The sequence below is a fragment of the Pseudonaja textilis genome, chromosome 1 (genome assembly GCF_049901715.1).
Source record: "Pseudonaja textilis isolate UNSWEBS1 chromosome 1, rPseTex1.2, whole genome shotgun sequence".
NCBI classification, from domain to species: Eukaryota; Metazoa; Chordata; class Lepidosauria; order Squamata; family Elapidae; genus Pseudonaja; species Pseudonaja textilis.
This window is the reverse complement of record NC_141990.1, coordinates 138869680-138891685: the sequence shown is the minus strand read 5'-3', so window position 1 is coordinate 138891685 and position 22006 is coordinate 138869680.

Genomic DNA, 22006 nt, shown 5'->3' with positions numbered 1-22006 from the left:
TTGCAAGGTTATTTGGGAGAGGGTGGGGGTGGGGGGGGACTTAGAATACTGTAGGACCTGTGTTTGCTTGTTCCTGTTTAGCTTAGTTGACTGAAATGCATCTAAACGTGTATGCTTCCATTTAGTGGGAAAAGCAATGGCTTTCTCCTGATCTGTCTCCAGATGGATTGTTTAAGAAACGTTTAGAACAGTGATGGCTAACCTTTTCAGCTTGGTGTGTCGAAATCAGGAAAAAGTGTAGCCTTCCTCGGGTCGTGTGTCACTTCAAGAAATATCAATAATTTGGTAATATTTGCAGTCCCCCAATCATGCAGCCCAGAATTGCCTTCCCCTCAGGGGGCAGCAAAGATGCCTGGCGTTTCCCGAGACAAGAAGCTCCGCCGTGCGATGAAAGCGCCCTGGCTCTAGGCTTGCGGGCTCAGAAAACAATGCGAGCCGAGGTAGCTTCGGCTCTGCTTGGCTTCGTTTCCTTAGCCCCAGCTGCTTTCAGTCCACTCAGGAGGAGGGGGAGGAGGTGGTTGCGGTGGCTCGCGGGCTCAGAAAACAACGCGAGCCGAGGTGGCTTCGGCTCTGCTTGGCTTCGTTTCCTCATCCCCAGCTGCTTTCAATCCGCTCGGGAGGAGGAGGTGGTGGTGGCGGCTCACGTTTTCTGAGCCCGCGAGCCTACAGCCTAGAGCTCAGAAAACAACGCAAGCCGCCGCCACCACCACCTCCCGGGCGGACCAACAGGCATGTCAGTCAAAGTGCCTCGGCGTGTCACGAGTGACACGCGTGTCATAGGTTAGCCATCACTGGTTTAGAACTATTTGAAAAATGTACAATCCGAGCATTAAAAAAACCAAGATAGAATATTATCCCAACGTTCCTTTTCCAAAAGGTGGTAGAAGCTACCTTGGATGAGAAGTGAAATGTTTTCAAAGGAAAAAATAAATAAATAAACCAAGAAAGTTTTCAGTTGTCTTTTGGAAAAGTGTCTTTGGGACAACCATGATCTAGATCAGGGGTCTCCAACCTTGGCCGCTTTAAGAATTGTGGACTTCAACTCCCAGAATTCCTCAGCTTTGCTAAAGTGGCCAACATTGGAGACCCCTGACCTAGTTGATGGAGAATCTCCATAGACATAAAGGGTATAATATTGGTCAAAATGAGCCCACACATACCCTACCTTAGTCATACTCTGAAATCAATTGCCTGTTAAAGGCAGACAATTCGCAGAGAATTATTTTTAGTGTGAGGGAAGATGTGAAGGTCTATGAGGTAGACTTACTGGTCAGTTCAAATGTTTTTAAGGGAGGGTATAAACTCTTGAGTAGGGATGAAATCCTGTGCAAAAACAGCTGGTCCTCTGCCCTGGGAAAACTATGCTCTAGGAGCTAGGTAATTACTAACTTTCTAGATGGGGGCTTGTGTGGAGGTGAATAATAAACAAAATTCTTTATTGCAGTACAGTAGGGCTAGTCTGGTAGCAGTCTTCTGTAGAGGTGGTCAGATTGTCCATTTCTAGTCTGAAATTATCTTTAAGTACTTGATGAGAAATTGAAGTGATATAACAACTGTATGGGGCAGAATTTTTTTTTTTAAAAGAGGGTTCCTTCCATATTAGGATTTTGTTTTGGGTATGTGCTTGTCTGCAATCTTCCCACTTCAATTACTGGACTTTTCTGTGAAGTTTTCAGGGTTTTTTGCTTGCAATATTCCAGAGGTTTTACTCTATCTTTTCACAGCAATTCCAGAACATTTTTTCCTCCAATTCTTACCCAACATTCGTTCACTGGTACAGACTCGTACAGGGGCTACTATGCACACGGATAGTGATTGGAGAGCATTTCTGCCTGCAACAAAGATAAGATGTTAAGAGTAGCATTTCTAAAGTTGAAATGTTCTGTTTCATTTGCTCATACACAGAATTTAACTTTTCTCCTTGGAGTGATTTTTCAGAAGCTTACTGTCAAGATTGCTAAAAAAAGAATAAAAAATCTGCTTCCTCCCTAGTCATTGCTTTAAGATAAGGAGCAAAATGGCTATGTTTGTGTGGTCAACCTACCATACCGGAGGTTACGACTTCAAAGAATATGAAGTTCAGGAGAAAGCTGACTTGATTACTCCCATTAATATTTGATGGTGTTTGTGTGTTGGCCTTCCCCTTGCTCTGCTATTGTGATTTTTTTTGGGGGGGGCAGGAAGGAATCGTCCTGTACCCATAGCCGGCTGTCACAATTCATAGTAAAATATGCACAGAAAAAATAATAATTGGGGACATAATATTTAGATATTTGGAAGTTGCAAACTCCATCTATTCTTTTTATTCTATCTCTGCACTCATTAGTTTAATAAGTTGCACGATTTAAAGAGCAGTTACGGTTTTTTCACAAGTCAGCATTAGTCTGTCACATGTTAACCACAGCTATAAAATGAGTATGAGAAAATGGTACCCAAACTACAATGTTGAACATCATCAGTTTAAGAAGTAGTTTTCTGAATTAGAACTTTCTTCCCCATTCTTTTACATTACATACATCTTTGCTGTCATATACCTCTGTTTGCTATAGCAACCATTCCCAGCCAAAGGGTAAAACTTGCTAATGCATACAATATCTGAGATGTTTACTGATCTTTCAGAATGGAAAATAGGAAGCCTGATGCCCTCCGGTTGTTTTTGGACATCATTTCTTATCAGATCTGTGCAAGTCATAGTCCAAGTCACCATCACACCTGAGCTAGGCATTTTCTTTAACATTTCTTAATGATGAATGATGCTGTAAAACTGGGCTTACAGAATAAATCTAGAGAAATGTTGGACAGGGCTATGCTGAGCAAAAGTGTGTTCATCTTCTGTGTCTATTATTCTCATGTGGAGAAGAGCCAGGAAACCAAACTATAACACATAGCTTATTCCTCACTTGATTCGGTAATATAAATTTTTCAGAGGTGTATTTGCCCTAGCAAATGGCTCCTTGGCATCCCTGCAGCTGACATGTCAAAATAAAAATAAAAACACCAAGCCCTTAGAGAAGAAACTATGCCTATTTCTAGTTCCTAAGTAAGCATCTACAAAAAGGGGGCAGCTAATGATAAATGATTGTTGTCCTGGGTTGACTTCGTTGCAACCATGGGATCATAGCAATAACACCATTGCATTGCAACTGTATTGTAAAAACAATATCTTTATACGGTTTTGGAAGGGCTTCCTTGAAGCTATTCACAAACAGTTGACCTGAGTTCTGCATGGATTGCCACTATTCTCATCCTTGCATTGCCGATGAGTTTTGCCTTGGATCCTCCCAGAGAAGACCATTTGTTTCTACATGTATAGTAGCCAAGGTTGGAATTTTTGCAGCTTCCATCACAAAGCTTTTAATTATGGTATTTGCAGACTCCAAAACCAAGAAAATGTGCCAAGGTCCACCAGGTAAAGCTCATGCATATATTTATCGTTCCTCTTTGCTAAAGTTTTTAAATGGGGAATAAATGTTGAAAGTATGTGTGTACATTGGGCAGGCACCCATGTAGCAATAGCAGTTACACTTATCTACTGCTTTACAGTGCTTTACAGCCCTCTCTAAGCGGTTTGCAGAGTCAGCAATCTGTCCTTGACAATCTGGGTCCTCATTTTACCGACCTTGGGAGGATGGAAGGCTGAGTCAACCTTAAGCCTGGTGGGATTTGAACTGCCAAATTACAGTCAGTGGCAGTCAGCAAAAGTAGCCTGCAGTACTGCACTCTAACCACTGTGCCACTGTGGCTCATGGTACTTGCTGTACCAGTGCTGGTTAGTTAATCTTGGGGGTTTAATAACAATAACATATCTCAAATCCGTTTCTTTGTTTATCATTAGGTTTCTGAGGAAGATGGGGCTGTTGGAAATTATTTTATTTATTTGTTTGTTTAGAGAAAATGTGAGAAGTAGGCATGTGAAAGGAAAGCTACTTAGCTTTTTTCATGCTCCGCAAGAAATTAAACACCAGACAGAGTTTATATTTGTCCTCTCCATTTTTTTCCTCACCACAGCCTGATTGGTTAAGGTAAGGAAGAATGGCTGGTCCAGTGACTCAGTGACTTAGGTTGCTACGCTGAGATCTGAACTTTAATCTCCTTAATTTGTCTGGTCCTTGTCTTTGCACTGTAATCATGGCATAATGTAATTTCCCCCCTCTTTTAACCAAGTAAAATAAAGAGATAATAAACATGTCACACACAGCCTTGAGCCAACGAGATAAACTGCTTGAAAAAAGTTCTTTATGAAGTTGCCTACTTTATATATTTATGAAAAGGACAGGTGATAAATCTCTATGTAGCAATGGATTCTTTTCTAAAACATTGTTTCTGGATTAAAACAATAGCAACAACCAGAATGCATTTGATAAAATTCCTTTAGAGTTTGGCCGTGGGATGGGCAGGAGGAAGGAGGTATTTCAGTAACTGGAGAAAGGTGCGTCATCTCTCCAACAAGGCACAGGGGAAGACAAACAGGAAACATGAACTAAAATGAAATTTTAGTTTGAAATTTCTATTGAAAAGAGTTGGGTCCAGAATCACTTGTATTTATTTTCTTAGAAAATGTATATTACTTGCATAATCATAACTCTCATAACAACCAAAAAGGGATAAAAATATGTTTATGACTAAAACAATATCTAAAGAAACTCAATCCATTTCCGGACTATCAAACAACATATCGTGCAGCAGAAGTCAACCAGACATGTTAAAAGCCGAGTTCATCTAGGAAGCAGTGCAAATGCCCTCCTGATGATGGTGGGTACTACCTAGTCCTTGAGTAGGAGCCATGAGTCCAGGAGAACGTACAACTTGAAAACAAAGGGAAGAATGCAATTCCCTCCAGAACCGATTGTGGAGAATCCTGGGTACAGCTTCATAGAGATACATCTTGATCTTGTCAGGGTTAAGCTGATGTTTGTTCTTCCCTATCCAGACCCCTTTAGTCTCCAGACACCAGCAAATTATCTTGACAGCATCACTCGGTTGCCCAAGCACAGAGATGAACAACTGGGTATCATCCCATATTGTTGCTTCTTCACCCTGTGCTAATGAATGTCTGAATGAATATCTAAAATCTTGATGTAGATGTTAAGCAAAGGAATGGGTAGAACTCTGAGGTATTCTGCAAAGAAGCGGTTTAGGGGTCAGTGTTTCTCCCATCATAAATACTGACTAAAAGGAAGTGTTGATCATTGCAACACCATGCCTCCCACTCTCACGCCTGAGCTGGTCCACCATTCCAGTCCTGAAGACATCATCATGTAGTGTGACCGCAACCATCTATATTACAGTTTGAAAGAGGTCCACATCATCCAGTTCCTCAAGGGACCTTTGGAGTTGCAACCCAACCACCTCCTCAGCAACTTTCCTCCAAAAGAGCGGAGAGGGGATGACAATCGCCCAGTTCTGTTGGGACCAGTGGTGGCTTCTTGAGGAGAAGATGTACTGTTGCCTCTGACGAGGTGATGAGGAAACCCCCATATCTAAAAGATGCCTAAGACAGATGTAAAAAGGAACAGGGTTTCAATCACATGATCATGATTATTCAGTCTGATTTTTTTTTCAACCTCCCCCGATGAAACTCCTTTGACACCTTGTCTTAACTTGCTTATTTTATTTTTTATTTCTTATTTATAACATTTATTGGCCACCCATCTTACCATAAGGGTAACTCTGGGTGGCTTATACAGTTAAAACTGTATACACATATACAGTTAAAACATATAAAGTTAAAATCAGACATTAAAAGCAAGGACACATGGGGAGGACAGGGCTGGAGGGGAAGAGGGAGGGGGGGATCTGTAATCAACTACCTCCATTGTGCTGTCCCCCCACTGGGGCCCTGAGCTGACCAGCAAAGCCACGTCTTTAGGTCCTTCTGAAAAGATTAGTGCACATCAGGGGGTCAGATGTTCCAAAGAGCAGGAGCAACAGCCAGAGAAGATGGACTAATCGGGCTGTCACAACTGGTATGGGCCAATCCTGGTGGGGTGACACGGTCTTGTTTCCTTTTAAGAAAGGATGGGGCTGCTATTTAGTTAGACAAACCATGTTGCCTAACCAGACCTGGAGTCCTGGAGGAGATGCTGTTGTTGATGCTGGGTTAGATGTTGTTTTCTTCCCAATTTTAGTGACAGTTGTAGCGGTAGACATCCTAAAACTTCCAAATTTCTCTTAATTTCCTAAAAAAAAAAAAAAGCTTTCAATATTACCATCATTTTCATTTTCTAACAGGTTGCAGTGACCTCAGTTCTCTCATTTGTAGCAGCTGCCAGAGGATCAGCACCTCTGGAACAGCTTTCCTTTTTGAACCTTGGTGGAACATTGATCCTGGCCACGGTGCTTGTGGGCTTCCACGCAGATCCTGAAGAATAAAGGAGAAATTTCTCTGAAAGCCGTCAGTCGGCAGATGAAGCTTTTCTGCACAGATGTTTGTGAAAACTGAGAAGAGAGGGATGGATTTGCACTGTTGACTTCAAGCAGAAAGTGTGTGTGTGTGTGTGTGTGTGTGTGTGTGTGTCCATGGCTATGCATACATGTGTATGAACATTCTTTCCTCAAACCACTTATTAACATTCAGTCTCTCTTTGTCATCTACAGGCAAGCACTTGCCTTTAATCTGCCAGGCCTTCTGCCTCTTTGATGCTCCTTTCAAAAGGAAACAGAAGCATGCCTCAGCTGATCCTTCGGTGAAAAGAGAGCTTTGTTTCACTTGTCAGGATTCACATTAGCAAGATGCCCTCCCTCTTCCCCCTTTGACTTGCAAATGAATGAAACCTCCAGCTTTTTTTCTTTGGGTGTTTAAGTAGATTTGGAAACATTACAAAGCCCAGCCCTCTTGGTCATTAGTTATCGTAGTGCGGGTTTCCCCAACATGGTGCCATTGAACACCAAAGGGTCAGTGGACCTTCCCCTTGGTGCTTACTGGGTTTCCTGCCTGTCAGATTTCTAAAAATAAAAATAAAAATGTTTTTTTAAAGATGGATATTTCAGTGACAAGAACAAATGGAGTAGCATTTTGCAACACAAAGAACCATCCTCTAAGGCAGTAGCCCCCAACCTTTTTCGAACCAGGGACCGGTTTCACGATTATTTATTCTTCCACGGACCGGTACCTGAGTAACGCGAGACTCCACCGCCATTGGGACAGCTCTTCGTTCGAAGCCGCCCCCCCTTCGATGAAACTAAGGCGTGAACACCCCAAACACCGCTTTCCAACCGAAAACCCGGAAGCAACCGAAAACCCGGAAGTGCCATCAAAACAAGATGGCGGCGCCCAAGCTTTGCGGCCCGGTAAAAAATGATCCACGGACCGGTACCGGTCCAGGGACTGGTGGTCGGGGACCCCTGCTCTAAGGTCTGTAGGCATTCTTAGAAACAGGAAACAGTGGATGGTACTTTACTGCTATTATGGCACGTGTTTGGGTTTCAGGAGTGTTTGGTTTGTTTTTCCTTGTGGGGTGGGGTTCATTCTGTCCCTTGTAAACTGACTAGCCCTGAGTCGTATATGGAGTTTTGAATGAATGAATGGTTGCAGCCCAATAATTTGCATTCAAAACCGTCCACTTATCTAGAAAAAGATGACTATGTGAACTTTGAGAGAGAAGTCTTGACGGTGCACTGGACTGAGTAAACTGGGATTCTATGACTGGTTAGAGCCACGGTGGGGCAGTGGTCAGAATGCAACATGGCAGGCTAATTCAGTTCACTGCCACAAGTTGGATCCTGACAGGCTCAAGGTTGACTCAGCCTTCCATCCTTCCAAGGTTGATAAAATGCAGACCCAGATTTTTGAGAGGCAATATACTGACTTTGTAAACTGCTTAGAGAGAACCGTAAAGCACTATGAAGCGGTATATAAGTCTAAGTGCTATTGCTATACCCGCCATATTATTTATTTACACACACACACTACACACCAATACTGCCATAGCATATTGCTTACATTCCCTCTGAATGCTACTATAAGGGAACTCAGTTTTCTTCTTTCCTGATGTGTTCCAGATGAATGGATTTATGTTCTCCATCTTTTTACCAAGGAAGAAGTTAGGAGCTAGAACCCGAAGGGATCAGGAGAGAGAATTATGATCCTGAGCATTACCGTTTAGCATCCATAGTTCACCAAAGCCGCCTTCTCTGCAGGGTTATCTTATTTTCGGTGTTTATATAAACAGATTTTTTTTCCCACTCAGTGGAGATGGTACATCAAGCATGGCAGCAAAATGGTTGAGGTAATAACTCATATTAAAAGGCCATCGACTCACACGTAGCAGTGAGCAGCACCACTATATTCACAAACATGAGGCTTAGTGGTTGTGTTATCTAGTGGTTGTGTTATCAGAGTTCAAGGGTACTGTACCCCACCCCTTCTTATGTGAGATGCTCCAGGTGTGATTCTGGATACTTCTGGATATGTTGGCTGAGAAAAAAATGGATATGAAGCGAAAGTTAAGAAAAATGGTGTTATGTTGTTAATAATTAAATTAATGGATTTTTCATTCTGAATGTGCCTCATGTTTCACATCATTTGTCTCAGTATCTTATTATAAGGAAGGGAATGTGGCTCAATATGATGGAAGCATTTGATTCACATTGATTACTCCCCAAGAATATGAAACAATATCAAGCCACCCATTGACCGCGTTGAAGCAAGTCAACCCCACCGGTCTTTGTCTTTGAAACTTTATCCCAGAGGTTTGATGGATTTGTGTCTTCATCTTTAGATATAATACACCAGACTCTTGGGATTCCCGACATATATTTGTTGAGAGAAAATCTTTGTAGAGAAAATAAATTCATTTTATTCTCAACTATTCTCCTGGTTTTAATGGGGGCAAGGTCGGGGGGTGGGGGGTGGAAGGAACTCAGCAAAAACAGAGTGGAGAAAAAAAAGCCTTAGGGGACTAATTATCTCTGGGCAGCAGATAAGAAAATCTATGGTTATTCAATAAGGCAAAGTCTGGAGTTGATCTGATGAAGAAGTAAGAGATAAAAGGAAATATTAATCGGTAATTTAAAAATGCTCTCTGGTACCCTGAAGCAAAGAGTTTATATTTCTGAGCTTTTTTTAAAAAAAAAAATCTGTCTTTATTAGTACTTGTAGGATTGGAAATATTCGTGGACTGTGCAACCAGACTAGCAGAATCAGTAGAGGCCCTGTGTCTTGAATATTAACAAGTCCTCCGAGTTGCAATCTGGAGATGATGCTTCGGTTTTTAATGATCCACAGGCATCAGGAGAGGGACTACTGTTGCATCTCTTACCCTATTTGGATCCAGGCCGAGGCCCTTAAGTCCCTGGGCCTTCCATATGCTTCAGAGCAGATGAGGAAGAACATGACTTAGGCTGGAAAGAACTGGCCAAGAGAGGCACCAGTGATACATCTTTCGGAGACACATTCAAGGTTATTTATACAATGGGAAAAAACCCCACTAGATATAATAGCTACAGTGCCTGGGGGGAAAATATACATTAACAGTATGAAAGGCAGAACTTCATTTAGACTCACTGTGGAATGATTCTGTGGTGGGTCATTGACACAGTCACTCTTGAGTGTTCGCTCCGACCTTGTGAAGTACAAGTTGCTATTGAGTTCACCAGAGAAGGTTGAACAGGGAAGCAGATGGGACAATTACCTCACCACCATTGGAGAAATAAATGTGAAGCTAACTGGACATGTATTAGGGTTCATAATTGTGCCTGGTATGAGGCAGTGGGAACCATTTTTGGAGGCCTACAGTCATTTTGAAAATCAAATTGTATATTTTCCTAGTGCTGCACCAGTTAGTTTCAAATACAGATAATCCTCAACTTACAACACTTCACTTAGTGATGGTTCAAAATTACAATATCACACTGAAAAAAGTGACTTATGACCATTTTTCACACTTATGACCGTTGCAGCATCCTGATGGTCACATGATCAAAATTCAGGTGCCTTGGCCACTGATTCATATTTATGACGGTTGCAGTGTCCCGGGGTGATGTGATCCCCTTTTGTGACCTTCTGACAAGCAAAGTCAGTGGGGAAGCTAGATTCACTTAATAACCACTTTACCAACTTGACATCTGCAATGATTCACTTAACAACTGTGGCAAATAAGTTTGTAAAATGGGGCAAAACTCCCTTAACAAATGTCTCACTTAGCCACAGAAATTTTGGGCTCAATGGTGGTTGTAAATCGAGGACCACCATAAATTGTCCCTCACACTGCCTTGTTCAGTTCTGTGGCACAGTTACAGCTTTTGAGGTTCTGAAATGTGGACAAGACACTTGTAGCAGTAGAATACTTGAGCATGGTGATCTACTTGATCTCATTCATTCTGGATTCTGTCAGCCACAGTGTGGAGGACAGGGCTGTCCTGAAAGCTTATAGGTGTCTTTGATGGTGGATTCTGATCTATAGATAAAGCTGGTTTTGGTGGCCTGATGAAGTCCAATTCTGCAATTTTTATCAATATAGCTGTCCATGATATCATTTTTTTTTTTGAGTTAGTTGAAAGGTTTAGGAATTGGGGGCACCATCATCTAGTGGTTCTGCTCCTATTTGTGGAATAGGTTCCTGAAAACATTTGGAAATGGCTGACAGTCTTGCCGTAGCATCACCTTCAATCAATGGGATTCAGCTGATTCGCACCGGTTCAAGCGAACCGGTTGTTAAATTACCCACCCCCTACTCTCAAAGTGGATCCTGGGTGCTGCACTGCACTACAATGGAGAAATGGGCAACGGAGTGACTGGTGTGAGGGAAGAAGGCTGCTTTCCCTCTTTCTTCTCCCTCTTCCTCCTCCTTCCTTCATGCTGGCCTCTCCATTGCCTGTTTCTTCATTGCAGTGCAGCACTCAGGATCCACTTTGATAGAGGTGTGTGTGTGTTAATCTAACAACTGGTTCGCTCAGGGTCAGGTTGACCATCGCGAGGGGCTTATTCCACATATGCAGTGGAGCTGGAGGATGGGGATGGGCCATGCCTCCCATGACAGCCAACCTGACCCTGGGCAAACCAGTTGTTAAATTATTTGAATCCCACCATTGCCTTCAATGCTCTCTGATAGCTATCTAAAAGCCATTGAATATGGTGACCAGGAGATTTGGGATGAGGTGTCACAAATAGGCTGTCAACATTTAGGTCTGTAAGATGAGAAACAGAAGGGGCCATGGGGAATTTAACCAGTGCTGGAGTACAGTAGTGAACTGAATGAAGAATTGAATGAAGATCTGAATGAAGATCTCTAAGTTGAAAAAAATCCTGAAAAGAAGTTCAGGGTCTCAGTAGTTCCTGGAATTGAAAATTAGGGGAATTGCCTGGGCTGGGCAGAATTGTATTCCCCATGAAGGAAGAGGTGTGCAATCTGTAAATCCTTGGATCCATCATTGTTTACTGGAGTCCCACGTGAATTCCATGATTAGGAGCACTTATTGTCAGCTGAGTTTGATTCATCAACTCTGCTTTGGCTGCTGGCTTTAGTTCATATATGAGTTTTTTACAATGGATACACCAGTTTTTCTCACCTTAATGCTTCCAAACAGGGGTGGGATTCTACCAGTTCGCACCTATTCTCTAGAACCGGTTGTTAACATTCTAAGCAGTTCGGAGAACTGGTTGTTAGAAGAAATTACTGGCCTAATCCTGTAAGGAAGGCAGGAAGGAAACATTCTGGTGTTGCTTACAGAAACTGCCTCTCCGTTAATCCTTATTACATTCTTGGCAGGACTAGACTTCCTGTCTCAGGAACTTCTCTGGAGTTTTTTTTCCTCCTTTGCTGGTACTTTGCTTGTGTGGAGTGACCATTCAAAGTTACAATGGCACTGAAAAAAGTGACTTATGACCATTTTTCACACTTACGACTGTGGCAGCATCCCCACAGTCATGAGAGGCCAGGAGAGGAGATGCGTGCCTTGATGTGAGTGATATTGAGTTGGCCACACCCAGCCAATAACATGACCACCAAGCCATGTCCACCCAATCACATGACCACGCCCACCAACTAAGCCACACCCACAGAACTGGTTGTTAAAAAATTTGAATCCCACCCCTGCTTCCGAACATGATGAGTTTGTGCATCTAAATCTCCTCTTTCGGGATACCATGCAGAAAGGCTGTAGCAATACCTCTGTGCCCACGCACAATTCTCTAAATGCTGCTATACTTAGTACAATTGTGATGCTTGCATGTATAACCACTGGCTCAACAAGTTCATCATAATCTTCCCTGGTGTCTACTAATTTGCTCCTAATCTTGCCTTATGGGCTTGCACATTTCCATGAACATCGTGCTTTGTTTTGAAGACCCATTTAGAGCTTACGAGGCTTTCTTAAGTTTGGTTGTTCTATCAGAATTCCTGTTTCCTTTTCTGAAGGATCCCGTTCTCCCTGACCAACTCCATCAATTTCTGCTGGCAGTCCCTGTTACTTCTTTACATTCATACTTTTTTAGATCTTTGGGATTTTCTTCATTCTGATTCTTGGTCTGGTTGATATTGAATATCAGGAACCTCTTCTGATACTCTTTCAGATTGGAATAGGAATAATAGGGTAATCTATTCTCCAAAGCACCTGAGGGCAGGACAAGAAGCAATGGGTGGACAATAATCAAGGAGAGAAGCAACCTAGAACTAAGGAGAAATTTCCTGAAAAATTAATTAGTGGAATGACATGTCTCCAGAAGTTGTGGGTGCTTCAACACTGGAGATTTATTTTTTTTCATGTGAGATTGGACAATCACATGTTTGAAATAGTATAAGGTCTTCTGTTAAGGAAAGAGGTTAGATTAGAAGACCTCCAAGGTTCCTTCCACCTCTGCTAGTCTATATTCTACATTTTTCTCACTTAGTTTCAGGAACTCCTTCTGACCATGCAACCCAGTGTTCATGTTCAGGACTTGTGTTATTTGTTGCTTCCCTTTGTGACTCCTTGGATAGATCCAGGTGTGTTACTGGGAAAACTAGTATAATTTTGCTGAGAACGCAGCATCAGGAGTAAACCAAGCCATTGCCAGTATATGAGACTCCCGGCTTCACATACGAGCAGTGGGGACGGTCTCTCCTGCAGACTTGGTTCCTCTGCATCATCATTTGCATGAATCAATCATATGAAAGTGAGTCAGGTAATTTTTCCTAAATCCACTGCTGGGTTTGTGAGAGACCTACTTAAAATACAGCTGAGTCAAGTGAAATAAAATTACAGCAGGCTTTAGTTCTCCATTTCTTGGAGAGCTAAAAGGAACACAAGGAAATCTTATATCGTCCTGATGTTTTCTCTCAAAAAAATGTGCTGGATGGAGAAGCCATGCAAACAAATTGGATTGGAAGCCACTGAAGAGATCACTATGGGTCAAACTGAACTGGCCACTGGCTGTACAACTGACACAGACTCTCTTAAAGATTTGGGTGGACATTTTATTCATCTCAGGATTGTATGGTATTTCTTGATCCGTCTTACATCCCTAGTAGATATGACTACATCTGCTTTAATCTTCCACTTTTGTTGAGTGGATGTTTAAAAATGATTTCTTAATGGATTTTGTCCATCTTTGGCATAATTTGTATTCAGGGTTCTTCTGAACCAGGTGATAGATTCTACCCCCACTTCTAGTTGGAAAAATAACACATGGCTTACTTTTATTCTCTCTTCAACTTGATGGCAGCCAAAAATGTTGGAATGTAACCCTTTCAATCACAACCGGCATATGGCTTGATGGAAACAGGAGTTCAACACATCCTAGCATCCTTTTAGATTTTATTTATTTATTGGACTTATAGAATGCTCCAATCAAAACTGATTTCTGGGCAGCATAGAATTCCCTCTCTCTTAAATCAAGGTAGAAAACATATAAAGGAAAACAAAATTTCACTGTTCTTTGGCTGTTTCCCCCCCGTCCCCATTTCTCCTAGAAAGTTCAATGAAATAGCAATCACACTTAGACTTACATACTGCTTCATAGTGCTTTACAGCACTCTCTAAGCAGTTTACAGTTAGCATATTGCCCCCCCCAACAATCTGGGCCCTCATTTTAGGTATCAGATGGGTACATTTCAGGTTTCTGTTCTCAGGATAAGGACAGGAGGAGTGGTAGTCATTTGGAGATCAATCATCTATTGCCGTCTTCTCCCAAATCTCTTCTGTGTCTGATCTGACCCATTTTAACTCCATTTTAACTAAAAAGCTCTTCCCTGTTTTCCCCATATTGTCCTGCTCTGGTTTTTCTTATCCCACATTTGAAAGTTCTAAAGAGCATTGTGCTAAGGAGCAGGGATGGGATTCAATTATTTAAACAACCAGTTCTGTGGGTGTGGCTTAGTTGGTGAGCATGGCTTGGTGGTAATGTGACTGGCAGGGTGTGGCCAACTCAACATTACTCACATCGAGGCACACATTTCCTTGCCTGGCTTCTCATGACTGTGGGGATGCTGCAATAGTTGAAAGTGTGAAAAATGATCATAAGTCACTTTTTTCAGTGCCATTGTAACTTTGAATGGTCACTCCACACAAGCAAAGTACCAGCAAAGGAGGGGAAAAAACTCCAGAGAAGTTCCTGAGACAGGAGGTCTAGTCCTGCCAAGAATGTAATAAGGGTTAACAGAGAGGCAGTTTCTGTAAGCAACACCATAATGTTTCCTTCCTGTCTTCCTTACAGGATTAGGCCAGTAATTTCTTCTAACAACCGGTTCTCTGAACTGCTTAGAATGTTAACAACCAGTTCTAGCGAATAGGTGCGAACCCATAGAATCCCACCCCTGCTAAGGAGTAAGTGTTGCATTATTCCAAGAAGCATGACATAGGTGGATTTGAACCCAACCCCATTCCCTTGAAGCAGCAGGACTCCTGATACCATCTTTTTTATTTTATTTTATTTATTTTTATTTGTCAATTGCTTACAAGATAATAGGTATAAGTAAAAACATAGTTATGAATACATGGATACATATAAGAAAAAATATATACAAAAGAAACAATAGGACAGGGATGGTAGGCACGTTGGTGCGCTTATGCACGCCCCCTACAGACCTCTTAGGAAAGGGGTGAGGTCAATAGTAGAAAGTCTAAGGTTAAAGTTTTTGGGGTTTGGGGAAGAAACCACAGAGTCAGGTAGAGTATTCCAGACATTGACCACTCTGTTGCTGAAGTCGTACTTCTTGCAATCAAATTTGGTGCGGTTTACCTTGAGTTTGTATCTATTGTGTGCTCTTGTGTTGTTATGGTTGAAGCTGAAGTATTCATTGACAGGTAGGACATTGAAATGTATGATTTTATATACTATACTTAGATTGGACCGAAGACGGCGTAGTTCTAGGTTTTCTAGGTCTTCTGGTTGCTGTGAGAGATGTGAGTGATAGTGACAAGTTACAATCGCACAATGAAGCAATAGCTTGTGATGTATTTCATTGTATCACCATGGTGGTACAGTGGTTAGAATGCAGCAAGGTGGATGGATATTCCCAGCAGTTTTTCCTTCACCCACTGCAGTTTTCCCTAGCTGTCCAACTCCATTCTAAACAAGCAGCCAGAGCAGCCTTCAAACTGCTTCACTTTTAGCTCTGGATTTTACAAAGCAAATAAACAAATGAAAACCCATTAAAAGATAAATGTAACGTCTATGGTAAGTCTATAAAAATGATAAAGGTAACTTCTCTTTTACTTTTGGTTCTGCTGGCCATGCAGACACATCTAAGTAATTTTTTAGCAATAATATGGAAGACGTTTGCCACTGCCTTCATCCAAAATGTTTCCTCAACCATTTTGGCATATCTGGTGGACTCCCAACCAACTGCTAACCAGGTCCAATCCTGCTTAACTTTGCAAGATCAAGCAAAGGTATTTCTATCTAGCTGGGCATTTATTATGCTATAAACACCCCAAAGAGCAAACTTGTTCAACTTTCAAAATAATGCTTAAGGAAAAAGAAACTGTTTATGGGCTCTTTTGTTTGGCTTGTGGTCAATTTTTTCTCTCTCCTCCTTGTAAGCTGATGAGCAATCACTTCCAAGAGCTTCCCTTGACCTCTGGGACAGTTACTGCTGAATTAAAGTGAAATGATTATAGTGTCTCACTTGAACCCATTAAAGATTCAGCACTGTCTGGAGTGAATTGCAAGACTCACTGTCAGGAGGGTTTAACCCTAATGCACAAATTGTGGTGTGGTTATTTTCAGGTGCTGGCAATGCTGTGGGTACTCGTACAAGCATGTCTTTAAGATAGAAGCACCAAAACACATTGCTCCAGTTCAACAAAACCCAAAACTAGAACTACTTTGGCCAAGGGCAGTAAGTTAGGACTACTTCAGGAGACTGGATTTCATGACATTCATGACACCTTTTCTTGTATAGTTGGCCAACTCTCAACCATAACATCTCAGAGTTGGGGCTGAAGGGGAGCTTCTCTTTCAGATTTCAACAGATGGGCAGGAGTCACTGGGAGAAGGTAGTCCTACAGAGGCTCAGGTCCATCACCTGGATGGGCTTTAAAGATGATAAATGACATCTTTAATTGCCCCTAGAATCGAACTGGCAGTTTTCAGAGCAGAGATGTCAACTTTGTGAGTGGGGCAAAGGAACATTGTTCCCTTCCTGGTGCTGTGTTGTGGCTATGTGATAACAACAGTAGGACAATTAATGCAGAAGTCTGTAGAGATTTTCAGTCATCCAGGTCATTGTTGTCCCAAAGGTGCCTTTTCAGGAGACAACTGGACTTTCTTATTTTTTTTCTTTGAAGATGTTTCGCTTCTCATCCAAAGAGCTTCTTCAGCTCTGACAGAATAGTGGGGAACAGAAGGATTTATATACCTTACAGACAGGTGGTTTGGAATGCAAATGATCAGCTGTCTGCAAGGAGTATAAATCCTTCCGTTTCCCACTATCCAGTCAGAACTAAAGAAGCTTCTTGGATGAGAAGTGAAATGCCTTCAAAGAAAAAAACAAGAAAGACCAGTTGCCTCCTGAAAAAAGCACCTTGGGACAACTAATGGAGAGCTGTAGAAGAATTTTTAATCTGATTTGTGTAAGCAGAATCCAATATTTTTGAGGTGATACTTGTACAGAAATGAAACAAAGATTTCCTGTACTGTACTGGTTAAAAGTGTGCATCACTAGAGGGATACTTTTAAATGCTTTGCAGATACAAAGATCCAATAAAGAAGAATATTTATAGCTCAGAAACATTCCAAATGTTTCTTTTACACCCCACCCCCCACAATGTTCTATTCTCTTTCTCCTCTCCAAATTATTTTTGCACTGTTTACAATTTACAGTGGTTCTGCAACACTGCCTACAAGGCACATCAGATCTGTTTAACTGATCTCTTATAACCGCACAATGTAGAAAATAGTTCAAGTAGATGAATGAATACATCAATCTTTCTGCTTTTCTTTTCTCTTTTCTTGTACTTGCAGAAGCTGGATTGAGTCTGAAAGGCTATTTCAGGCAGGAACTAATTTGGTTGTCATACTGCTGCACTCAGTGACCTTCTGGGGCAGGAAAGCCAGAGGTAGAAGGGTGCAGAAATCATACAAAACTCAGCCACCTAGCGCAGCAAAATAATTTCCCTGCCTTTATCTGATGGAGACGAAGTGCTGATTCTTTGTCATTGAAAAGGTATTTGCAGAATTATTTGAGTAAGAAAGCAACAGACATTACTAGACCACAATTTGCTGCAAGGAGATATGTATAAGATTTTGATGATTATTTTAAGGTTTGTGTCATACGCAAGCTTTCTAAATAAATTACTGCAGCCATTAAAAAAAAAAGGAATCAATGACAGCAATAAATAGAAGGATGTACATTTCAAGCGAATGTATGTCTTCCTTCTAACAGTCCTGCAATATTCAGTCATTGTGTATTTGGAATGTGGTTATATGTTTTTTGACTGCTCGAAGGCTCCAATTACATAGATTGGCTGCATAGTAATTTGTGTATTCCTACAACAGGTCATGTAACTATCCCCATTTAAACAAACCAAAAGCTAAGATTGTAATAAAAGGTGACCAAGTTTGCAGACAAAGGGGAATTTTCTTGAGAGTTTTTGTACTGCCTACTCAAGGCCCTTTTGCCCTGAGGATGAAAACCCCTTGCAACAATTGCTACTTTTGATAGACCTATTAGCCAAACTTTTCTGTGTAATGGCTGCCATTCCTTGAAGATCTGCCACCTCAAGTGTGGGAAATCTGGGCTCTGTGCAGGTGTTGTTGGGCTACAACTCCCAGCACTTCTCATTATTGACCAAGTTGGCCCAAGCTCTTCCATTGAGGAACCAAGTTTCCTGCATTTTGATATGAAATTGCAAGACTTTGAGGTCAATTGGAATCCGTGTTTGAGAAAGGCTTTAGTTTAATATGATAACCAATTTTACCTCTCAGCATTGGTTACCATGTGTCCAAGACATTTTCCCCCCGTCATACAATTCTATTAGAAGCACCCAACACTTCTTCTTAGTAGAGCATATCTGCTCCAAGTGGACACCAATGACCTACCCTGTTAGGCTGGGCCCCATTTTCTGGATCTGTCTGTCCAAACGGCTGTGTGTTAGTCCTTTGGGAGGATAGGTTGCATCTGACCATATCGTGCTGGCTGAATAGTGTAATTAGAACCACTTTTGTTAACTTTCCATTTAGGGGTTGGAGGCCACCCAGAAGTAGAAGGGATTTCATTGACATACAGTTTCTGTGATTAGGTTAAGAATTGATTATCCTTGGACCACACCATTTTTATAGTATAAAATTGCACAACATAGGGAAAAAATTCTTTAAAATGCTTAAAATATTATGGTTTGGCTTCAAATTAAATGTACAGTTTCTCAGACCAAGACAATGCTAATAAGAAGCGGGACTCCAGCCATCTAGGATGAATAGCAATACCAATAGCACTTAGACTTATATACCGCTTCATAGTGCTTTACAGCCTTCTTTAAGCAATTTATAGAGTCAGCATATTGCCCTCATCTGGGCCTTCATTTTACCAATTTGGAAGGATGGAAGGCTGAATGTTATCTTGGGTAAAATTGGTGGTTTTAACTTCTCCCTGTCAGGGAGAAGAGTTCAGGATTGGAAGGCTGAAGACTCATCCTTGACCTGCTCATCTGTCAGATATCCAAGAACCCTTGCTTGCCATTCAAAACAGGTTATTAATGAAGACCAACCTAGACATTTGTGTGATATGATTGGTAGGATTCAATTTTTTTTACTACCAGTTCTGTGGGTGTGGCTTGGTGGGTGTGGTGTGACTTAGTGGCATGGCAAGGGAAGGATACTGTAAAATCCCCATTCCCTCCCCCTCCTGGGGGAAGGATACTGCAAAATCCCATTTCCTCCCTATCCCACTAACCTGCTTTCCAGCTCCATTCTCCTGTGCAGGGCAACCAAAGGAGACCCAGCCGATCAGCTGGGACTCAGGAGGCAGAGAATAGATGGGGACAGAGCCAGTCAGAGGTGGTATTTGCCGGTTCTCTGAACTACTCAAAATTTCTGCTACCGGTTCTTCAGAACTGGTCAGAACCTGCTGAATGCCATTTCTGGATTATGGCTTCAATGGTTCTCTCCTCTCATCCTTTGTAAACCCAAGGAAGGGTCTTTCTTTATCTCTCTCGAACGATGTGCTCTGCTTTGGGAGACAATAACTGTGCAGTAAATGGAATAAAGGTCTAACAGAAGTCATATAGGAAAATCACACAACAGCGTGCATTCTTGCAGGTAAGTTCCAGTGAAATGAATGTAACTTAGCTTAGCAATGATTCACTCTTCCCGAGTATGACTAATTTTGGATGCAACCCAACAGGTCTTATCTAAAATCCTGTGCAAATAAAGGCTGCCATTGCATAAGCCAGAAAACATGAGTGTGACAATTATATTCTAAAAGTCATCCCCATCCCCAGCTAAGGTCATCCCCATTGGCAGCTAAGGTAAGCGCTCTGGATCCCAGCATTACTGTACAAAGTTGATTATTTCACAGATTGTACCTTCCATGTAAATGTGGCTAGTCCTTAGCTTTCCCGGATTCTGTGAGGCCATATGCAGGTGTAAGACAGGGGTGGGGAGAAAGAAGCATCTTTCATTGTTTTATGAAACAACGAATCCAAAACATAAGAAGCAGCAAAGAAAGTGGAAATATCCCTTTAAGAATACAAGAGGTTTCAACCAGAGAAAGAATTGTTAATATATCTTAGGTGTAGCACAGACTTTGCTCTGTGGGAAACAGCTTGTGTTAGCAGACACATTTGGAACTGGAGAAGAACAAATCACTTGAAAACAAAGTGTCTTGGACCAATAATCTTTTACAATTTTTGCTACCTTCAAAATGAAAAAAAGACCTTTTGATTTTTTTTTAGGGATGTCTTTTTTATATGATAATATTGAAAAGGTTATGTCTATGAGTGCAATAAAGATTTGACTGGACGATTTTCATGGGCCAAATTCTGATTTTTGAAATGTTGCCTTTAAAACAACATAATAACCTTTTGAAAGATGATAACTTCACCCAAAATGACATGAAATACCTTTGGTTTTTTAAAAATTTATTATTTTTTTAAAAAAACAATATAAACCATGAGTACATCAGAAAAGTTGCAGCAATTCTGTAGAGAGTGGAGTGGCTGTTTGGGAATTTGAGACTTTCCATTATCACATTCAAGCTTTTATGAAGACATACATACATTTCAAGCATGTTTCCTATACGTATTATCTATTTATATGCTCTTTCCTTAATATTTAATAGCTTCTCATATACAACATTTTATTCTTTTTTTATAACCACCCTGTGAAATAAGCTGGTGTCTTGTTTTCCAGCTGGTAAATTATGGTTCAGCCCACAAGCAAATCAGCTGCTTTTATCCTGATAAGATTTAGTTCATCCTGGACCTTCTCTTGCATATAGTTTACATGAACTTCACATTCCTATCAATCTGAGTTATCAACCTGTGGCTTCCCTGAAGTGTGACTGCCAGCTGTTTCAGGTAGCATGGCCAATCTTCAGAGTGAGGTGAGGGGGAAAGATCAGAAACTTCAGGAAGTTGCTCACTCTTGCAAAGCAGTGAAGAAAATGTGGACAGTAGACTGATATTCCAGGTGGATAGGATTCTTTTTGAACAACCTTATTAGTGAATGAATCAGCTGTGATACGAAAAGAAAGGGGATCCTGGAACTATTTATTTACCTATTCTTTTTTTTAAAACCCAAATTTAATCTGCTTTTTTGTAATTGTAATGTAACAAACTGTCCAAAATGCCCAAAATCTATATATATATAAAAGCGAATCATCACAAAATCACATGCATCATCACAAAATCCCCAGAACCGTAAAGCCTACAAACTTGAAATTTGGCACGTATGTTCCTCTTGGCTTCTAGGTGCTCACGAAGAAAAGATTTTTCCAAATGATCATCAGAGCATTAGTATTTCATATATTATTATTAACACGCTCTGATGCTAAGGAGTTCTACTCCCCTGCCCACCTGAAAAGAAATCTCTTCCGAATGCAAAACAAAAGCAGAGGAGAGGAGTTGCAATTTCAGTTTTAGCTTCACAGCACCAAGCAGCTTTAGTACAGAACAGCCGAGCTAAGCCACACCCAGTTTCCTTGCTTTCTCCTTGCTCACACAGCAAATACGATTTCAGTTTCCAAACAGCCCTCAATTCTCTCACACACTGACAGGACGCTGGCCAGATGAATACTGATGGATGCTAATAGGCAGAGGCAGAATTTTTCCCCCTTATTTTCCTCCCCCAAAACTAAGCCCAACCACATAGTTTTGTAGCGAAGCACGGGTATCAAGCTAGTCTTTAATAATCTAAAACCTTTGACCATTCAGAATAATAATAAACAGTCATTAGCAAATCGAGCTCATGAAAAATCTGGATTATGTGCTACGTCCTGAGTTGAGGTGAAAATCGTAAAAGGTTCAGTACTAGTGGTAACTAAACACAGAGGGAGTCCCACAGCTGGAATTTCCACTGACCACTGCAAATACTATATTTACCACATTTGCAGCATTGTGATGGGGGCGAGGGAAGGAAGTAATTGCATCC